We start from the raw sequence: 8,234 nt of genomic DNA, 5'->3' as shown, positions 1-8,234 counted from the left end.
GGCTTATTTCTTTTTTTTTTTTATCTTTTATTTAATGAATATAAATTTCCAAAGTACGTCTCATGGGTTACAATGGCTTTCCCCCCCATACCGTCCCTCCCACCCACCACCCTCCCCTTTCCCACTCCCTCCCCCCTTCCATTCACATCAAGATTCATTTTCGATTATCTTAGTATACAGAAGATCAGCTTAGTATACCTTAAGTAAGGATTTCAACAGTTTGTTCCCACACAGAAACATAAAGTGAAAAATAATAGATGATTTTTTTTTAAATGATGATGAAATCAGATCAGACCTATTGTCATGTTTAATCCCAGTGGGAGTCAAGTTGGGAATTGATAGTTTCTTTTTTTTTTTTTTTTTTTAACAGAAGATCAGTTTAGTGTACATTAAGTAAAGATTTCCATCGTTTGCACCCCCATAGAAACACAAAGTGAAATATACTGTTTGAGTACTCGTTATAGCATTAAGCCTCAGTGTACAGCACATTAAGGACAGAGATCCTACATGAGGAGTAAGTGCACAGTGACTCCTGTTGTTGACTTTACAAATTGACACTCCTGTTTATGGCTTATTTCTTATATGGCTGCAGCAGCTGGCACTGAGCTGAGCCAAGAGCCAGGAGTTTCTTCAAGTCTCACATATGGATGCAGCAGCCCAAGCACTTGGAACATCTTCCACTGCTTTCCCAGGCCATAGAGCAGAGAGCTGGATTGTAAGAGGAGCAGCCAGGACTTGAACCAGTGCCCATATGGGATTCTGATGCCACAGGTGGAGGCTTATATGCTACAGAGCTGGATCCTAACATAACTTTTTAAAGTAGCATCTATAATACACAGTAATTTCATCTAGTTATAACTAATTATAGGAGAATATAGTATTTAAAAAGATGCTAAATACCCCAAATGGGAAAACTCTGGAAAGAGTTTTATTCAGTAACAAAATTGCTATTAGTTTAATGTGTTTTTACTCAAAATCCTACTGAACGGGTATTTTTATTTGTGCTTGGTTTGTCAAAAGTAGATGGCTAACACTTTAAGACTGAATTATAGCCACAAATTTAAGAACTCCTTTTGGTTTTTAGGGAAACTATTTCATAGACATGGACATAAATAAACTATAAAGAGTGGGAAGAAGCATCTTAAGTATAGGAACATTTTCACTTGATTTTTTTTTTAATTGCTGTGAGAAATACAACCCTATGGCCATACACATGTAAGAAAGATATAGGAACATAATGACAATATCCTGTACATTTCTGATGTAAATTAAGTCATCACTGATTTTACTCAGAATGTGAGAGTTAATAGTTAGAAGGACACTAACATTGCCAAATTTTCTAAAGTTTTGGATGTGATCACCTGGAAGGTTTGTTTTCATTTGGATTTCAATGGGGCAATACCCTGCATAATGACAATAACCTAGTAGTTATATTTTAGTTCTCTTATATACCTACCTCTTAGGAAAAACAAGTAGAGATTACTTTTACCTTGGAAAAGTTTGAAGTATAAGGCTAATAATAGCACAGAAATACCATCACATTGTATTTTCCAGTGATTTATCACAGCTATAAAATTGATTTCAGGCTTTGATTATATGCACAATGCTTGTGATTGATTTCTGAAAAGCGTCAAGCATCTAAATATACAACAAATCAAAAAGCTAAACCTATTTTTAGGAGATGTAATATCAATCATGCAACTTCTTGTTTTATCCTTACTCCTCTTCTTAGTGACACCTTGGAATTACATATCTATCCTAATCTTTTACTTTTAATCAAGAGAGTGGAGTTTGTTTTTTCTTTTTCTGCATTTTTCATTTTCTTTGTTAATGTGGAGCTCTGTTTTCTCTTGCATCATTATCTGCTTCCCTATCTCAGGGCCTGTGGCAGGGTTGATTAAGAATTCTCTGCATAGAGATGGGCTGTGATCCAGTCTCTTTATCTTTGACACTACCATGAATGTAAATTGTTTGGGTCCCAGTTCCTGCTGTTAAAATCCTTTCTTACACTTTAATGTGTGCGGGGGGGGGGGTGTTTTTTTTTGTTTTTGTTTTTTTTAAAGATTTATTTTATTTATTTGAAAGTCAGAGTTAACACAGAAAGAGGAGAGGCAGAGAGAGAGAGAGAGAGAGAGAGAGAGAGAGAGAGGTCTTCCATCCACTGGTTCACTCCCCAGATGGCCGCAATGGCCAGAGCTGCACTGATCTGAAACCAGGAGCCAGGAGCTTCCCCCAGGTCTCCCACATGGGTATAGGGGCCCAAGGACTTGAGCCAACTTCTACTGCTTTCCCAAGCCATAGAAGAGAGCTGGATCAGAAGAGGAGCAGTTGGGACTAGAACTGGTGCCCATATGGGATGTCAGTGCTTTAGGCCATGGCTTTAACCCACTGTACCACAGCACTGGCCCCCAATATGTGCAGATTTCAAGGTTTGGCTTTTAGAGTCTCTCTTAATTCTATCTGTTCCTTACTACTCTACCCATGTAGTAATCATTCACTGAAATGTATTGGGTTTCATTTAAGTTGAGTCAGCAATCTCCGAAGAATAATCCAGTAACTATCTGATAGTTCCAGAAAAAAAACCTCATTGCAATAACAGATATCCTGCATTTTTTATAATAATTAACATGGAGAATATCATATATATGCAAAATTGTCAGAATTTTTTCTAATTCATTGTATTATGACATTATTTATAATGACTATTATATGGAGAACTAAATAGAATACTCTATTTGCATTTGAAGGAATTTAACCTAGTTCTAGTACTTTAGTTTTGGGTACATTCAATCTCTAATTTGAAAAAAATAAAGAGCATGGATACTTGTTGGCATTCATATTCCCAGCTTCTCTCAGTAACTAAGGACATAGCTAATAATAGGCAACAGGAAAAACTCTTCACCCAATACATCAGGGGTTGTGAACTTCATTCAGAGAATCCAGGATTCATTCTCTGTTCTTAACTCTGAAAATGTTTGTCATTCAAATAGAGCACAATGAGAACTAAATAGAGATTCATCTCATCCATCATGGCATCACATAGTTGTAAATTGTACAATTTTAAAATATCTAAAATATATACCTTCTAGCAACACTTAAAGCATTTTTCAGTACCTAGTTATATTTAAAGCAGCTCCTTTTAAAATGTATTATTCCTTTTTTATATTTAAATATTTGAAAGTGAGCAAATTTTATGTATTTCATACATACAGACTTAGGAGCATAGTTATATTTCCCATGCTAATCTCCCTCCTGTTCATGCATCTACCTACCTTCCCCCTCCATTTCTTATTCTTTCTTTTAATTATTATGATGACCTACTTTCCATTTATTTTATGCTTGTAAGATTAATCTAACATTAAATAAATAAGTTAACAAATAGCTACAAGAAAAAAATGTGTTCTTCCGATATTTCTGCCATATTATTTTGTATATATACACCACAATATTATTTTTCTTTATTTTCACTTTTCATAATATATATGGAAAAACCTTTCTATGAATTACTCACATTTTATCTCATTCAAAAATTTTCAGGGATTCTGTGCTAAACTCACTACATTTTAACTCTGATACAGCTCCCTGCTATGTCCTGGGAAAGCAGTAGAATTCAAAGACCTTGGGCCCCTGCACCCATATGAGAGACCTGGAAGACAACTCCTGACTCCTGGCAATGGATTGGCCCAACTCCAGCCTTTGTGACCATTTAGGGAGTGAACCAATGAATGGAAGACCTCTCTCTCTCCCTCTGCTTCTCTGTAACTCTGCCTTTCAAACAAACAAATAAACAGTTAAAAAACATTCATATAACAATCAAGATAAGGAAATGAACACATAATTTTTGGCTTAACATATTCTTAAATAAAGCTTTATTTCTTCCCTCTCTTTTATATGTTCTGTTTATCATGTGAAATAATTATTATAATCACTATTGAACACATGGAATGCAGTGGACATTTCTTACCCTCATCTTACTTGAATTCTCAATATTATAAGACACTCTCTTAAACACTTGATTCTTCATGAAGCTGTTTTCTGTTTAACTTCTTAAATCCATCATTTATCTTTGGTTGTTCCCTCTGGGTCTCTTTCTCAAGGCAACATTTTCCTCCAAAATATTAACTGCAGGATATTCTCAATGCTGGAATGAAGATCTGATTCAATTCTCAGCCATTTCGTTCTATGCTTCCAACTCTCTACACTAAAAATTTCCCAACGTGTATATACAATCCAGCCTTCTATTCAGATGCTTCTTTTTATTTTGATGCATAAGGGCTCTTCAGCCAGCAGGAATTTCAAAGTGCATATTTGAAGAAGCAAGCAGGAATTTCAAATCTAGTGCACAAAAATAATTTTGAATTTCATTTTTTCTCATTAAAAATTTGAGGTTTTCTTGTATTTAAGGTTTAGAAAACTTAAAGTGTTTAAACTGAAATCAAGTTCTTTTATCTTTTTTTTTTTCTTTTTTTGACAGGCACAGTGGACAGCAAGAGCAAGACAGAGAGAAAGGTCTTCCTTTTCCATTGGTTCACCTCCCAATGGCTGCTGCAGCCAACATGCTGTGGCCTGCACACCACACTGATCTGAAGCCAGGAGTCAGGTGCCTCTCCTGGTCTCCCATGTGGGTACAGGGCCCAAGGGCTTGGGCTATCCTCCACTGCCCTCCCAGGCCAGAGCAGAGAGCTGGACTGGAAGAGGAGCAATGGGGACAGAATCCGGGCTCTGACCAAGACTAGAACTTGGGGTGCCAGCACTGCAGGTGGAGGATTAGCCTATTGAACCACAGCACCAGCCTAAGTTCTTTTATCTTTAATCATTAATTATTTTCCATTGAGCTGGCTGCACAAGTTAGAATTCATGTACTTACAGTTGGGACTTATCTTAGGACTTATCTCTCCCTCAAAATTCCATACCTAATGCAACAATATTCCTTTTGTTTTACTTGTTAAATATCTTGAAGTTTGACCTACTCTCATAACTTTTGAACTTGAATTGTATCAAGATGCTTCCTACTCATATCCAGTATTTTTTATCTTCAAATAAACCACCCAGTAGTGTATATTTTGTAGATGTGATTAACCTCTACCATCAACTAAGTAAGGGAGGTAATACTTGTTAATGCAAATTCCTCTATTAAGAACCCAGGTTAAAATAATAAAAAAAGCAGAAAAAATTATGAAATTAAATGAGTAATATTAATATCTACATGCTTTCTGAGAAAAGGAATGTAGTTATGATTAGAATATTTATGGGCTCTATTCTTTAAGAATGAGTTTATGGGGCTGGCACTGGTTTTTGACTTTCTATCTACCACCTACATATATCTTTTATATCTTAGTTTAAGTCAGAATTTGCTAAGTGAAATGGAAGCCATCTTGCTTGTATTTTACATTGTGAGGTCATCAGATTCCTTAAAGTTCTATAAGTTGTCATGGGAACTTTAAAGTACACAGTTTCTCAGAGAGACCTTAGGGTGGGGTAATCATTCACCAGGTAATATATTTTGTACATTTTATGGAAGTTTATGGGACTGTAAATTTCCCTTTAATTGTGAAAGCTAAAGAAGTTCAAGATTATTCTGGTAACTGTTATTGTCTTTGATATTCTTTTTCCTGAGTCTTTATTTTATTTTTAATGCATTATAATAATTTGTTTATCACCAATTTTTCATGTCTTTTGTCAATCTATTATTTCTCCCTCTTAATCATAATATATCTTATTTCATGAAACAGCCAATAATTTTATGTTTCATCTTTCATATTACCAGTACCTGTGAATGTTTTTAATATCCTAGTCTAAATCTATCCTTCCATCGTGAACTTATAAACAAATTGAATTTTAAGTATTTTATCATGAACTCAAACAAAATTATTTAAGTTGTACAGACTACAATCATATATATATCTATTTTGAGAAATCTTGGAACCCTGAATAATTCACACTATCCAGGTAATGCATTTTTAAAGCCACATTTTCTTATTTTCTTTTTAAAAGTTTTGTACACTTATTTAAGAAAACTTTTCAATTCGCAAGAAACTTCGTTGGCTATGATTACTGCCCAATCAGCTTTTCCATCACTGAGTATAAAAAAAAAGAAGTTTTATAAGACACCATCCAAACTAGAAGGAGAACTAGAGGCTGAAGTCGGGCACCTTTTCCTCTGGACTGCTCTTAGTGATTGGTGCTGAAGATGAAGAATTCCTTAAAGAGCAACCCCAAAGGAAGGCTTTGGATATCTTGAGGGAAAGCTGGAGCAAGAGCTGAGAAAAATGCAATTTCCTTACCAGACACTCGGGGTCTTGTGCATTGTTGACTTCTACCACCCACCCACCCAGAACTCTTACCAAAGTTTGGTTGAAGGGTCTCAAAGTTACAGGTTTACTGGAAAAGATAATAAATCAAGGACTGTTGAGAACTGCTCTCAAGCAGTCCTATCCTATTTTTAGCTGGACAGAGGCAAGGATCACCACTGACTGGCACAAAGGAAGTTGGAACTCAAAATCGCACCATTCTGCTCACCTTAATCTCATCTATAAGAACTATCTCTGTAGCCTCCTGCATTGTTTTTTCTCTGGGAAAGTGTTGATGGTTATTTCTCTATTCAACTGTGTAATTCTAAAAAAAAATCAAGTATTTATACCAAACAATCCAGCAAATTAGCCCCTAAGTAACTACCCATAACTACACTAATAAATTTGCATATAAATTTCATAGCAATATTATACTGTGTAGCCCAAAATTGGAAACAACTTAAATGTCCTTTAACTGGAGAATTGACATATAAAATGTAGTATGTTCCTAGTATGGAGTAACACTCAGCAAAAAAAGAATAAAATAACACAATCATTATGCATCTCAAAAACATTGTGATAAGTGAAAGAAATCAAATGCAAAGAATTACATATTGTATAATGAAATATATGATATTTCTAAAATGGCAAAACTATAATGCATAAGAGTTGTTGTCTGGTGCTTTGAAATGGAGTAGGGATTAACTTAAAAGGGCAAGGGAGGAGGTCTTTTCAGGAGAATGGGAGTGTTCCAAAATTGGATGTGGTACTGGTTATATAAGATAAATTTAAGAAAAATGTATTAAAAGTCATAAAACTGCATACATGAGGTAGGTGACCATATTGTATGTAAATTATACAACAAAGCTGACAAAATAATTCAAAGTCCCCAAAAGCATTGGCTAAATGAGTTTCTTAATGACATGTTCTAAAATAAAACTAGAAAAGAATTAAATATGCATTTACTGATCATTTGAAATAAGTTGTAACACAACCTTAACCATTGGTACATTTTAAAAATTATCTCCTTCTTGCTATTGATATATTTTCTTACATAATTTGATTTATTACCTTAATATTTTGCTTAGGATACCTATAGCTTAGCTTATGAAATGGATGTATTTAAATAACTTGATTTTTATTTCATGTCCTGGTACCCTTACATCAACATCAATATAATATCAGTTTCCCAAAGGAAATTTTAAAATATTCTTTGTGTTTTCTACTCTGTGTAGGTATGGGAAATGTAAATTTATTTTTCTTCCTTAAAAGTGTGGAGTATTCTGTAAGTCTGGACATGAAATTTTGATTCTGTGGTTTCGTTTCTTGCTTGGTTCTTTGGAATTTTCAAAATGTGATTCAACTTTCTGGGTTTATATAGGGTTTTCCTGTTTTATGTTGTGCTTGTGTTTTATAAATTTGATTTTCAAAATATGGTGGATTTTGATCTTTGCAGTCAAATTTTTACTTTTAAGAATTTCAAACTTTTCTCCTAGTATCTCTATAAAACAATGATTCTGTTTAAAAAAAAAAATAAGTTGTAATACTATAAATGTGGGGAAATTAGTTACACGAGGCAATTCAAAGATGGCACCCAAAGGAAGTAAGGTGGGTGGAATCCAAAGTTGTTTACCACTAAAACTAATTGGCAGCCGGTGCCTCGGCTCAATAGGCTAATCCTCCACCTTGTGGCACTGGCACACTGGGTTCTAGTCCTGGTCGGGGAGCCAGATTCTGTCCCGGTTGCCCCCCTTCCAGGCCAGCTCTCTGCTGTGGCCAGGGAGTGCAGTGGAGGATGGCCCAAGTGCTTGGGCCCTGCACCCCATGGGAGACCAGGAGAAGCACCTGGCTCCTGCCATCGGATCAGTGTGGTGCGCCGGCTGCAGTGCGCCGGCCGTGGCAGGCCATTGGAGGGTGAACCAATGGCAAAGGAAGACCTCTCTC

The sequence above is a fragment of the Oryctolagus cuniculus genome, chromosome 2 (genome assembly GCF_964237555.1).
Source record: "Oryctolagus cuniculus chromosome 2, mOryCun1.1, whole genome shotgun sequence".
Lineage (NCBI taxonomy): Eukaryota > Metazoa > Chordata > Mammalia > Lagomorpha > Leporidae > Oryctolagus > Oryctolagus cuniculus.
Note: the sequence above shows the minus strand (reverse complement) of the source record.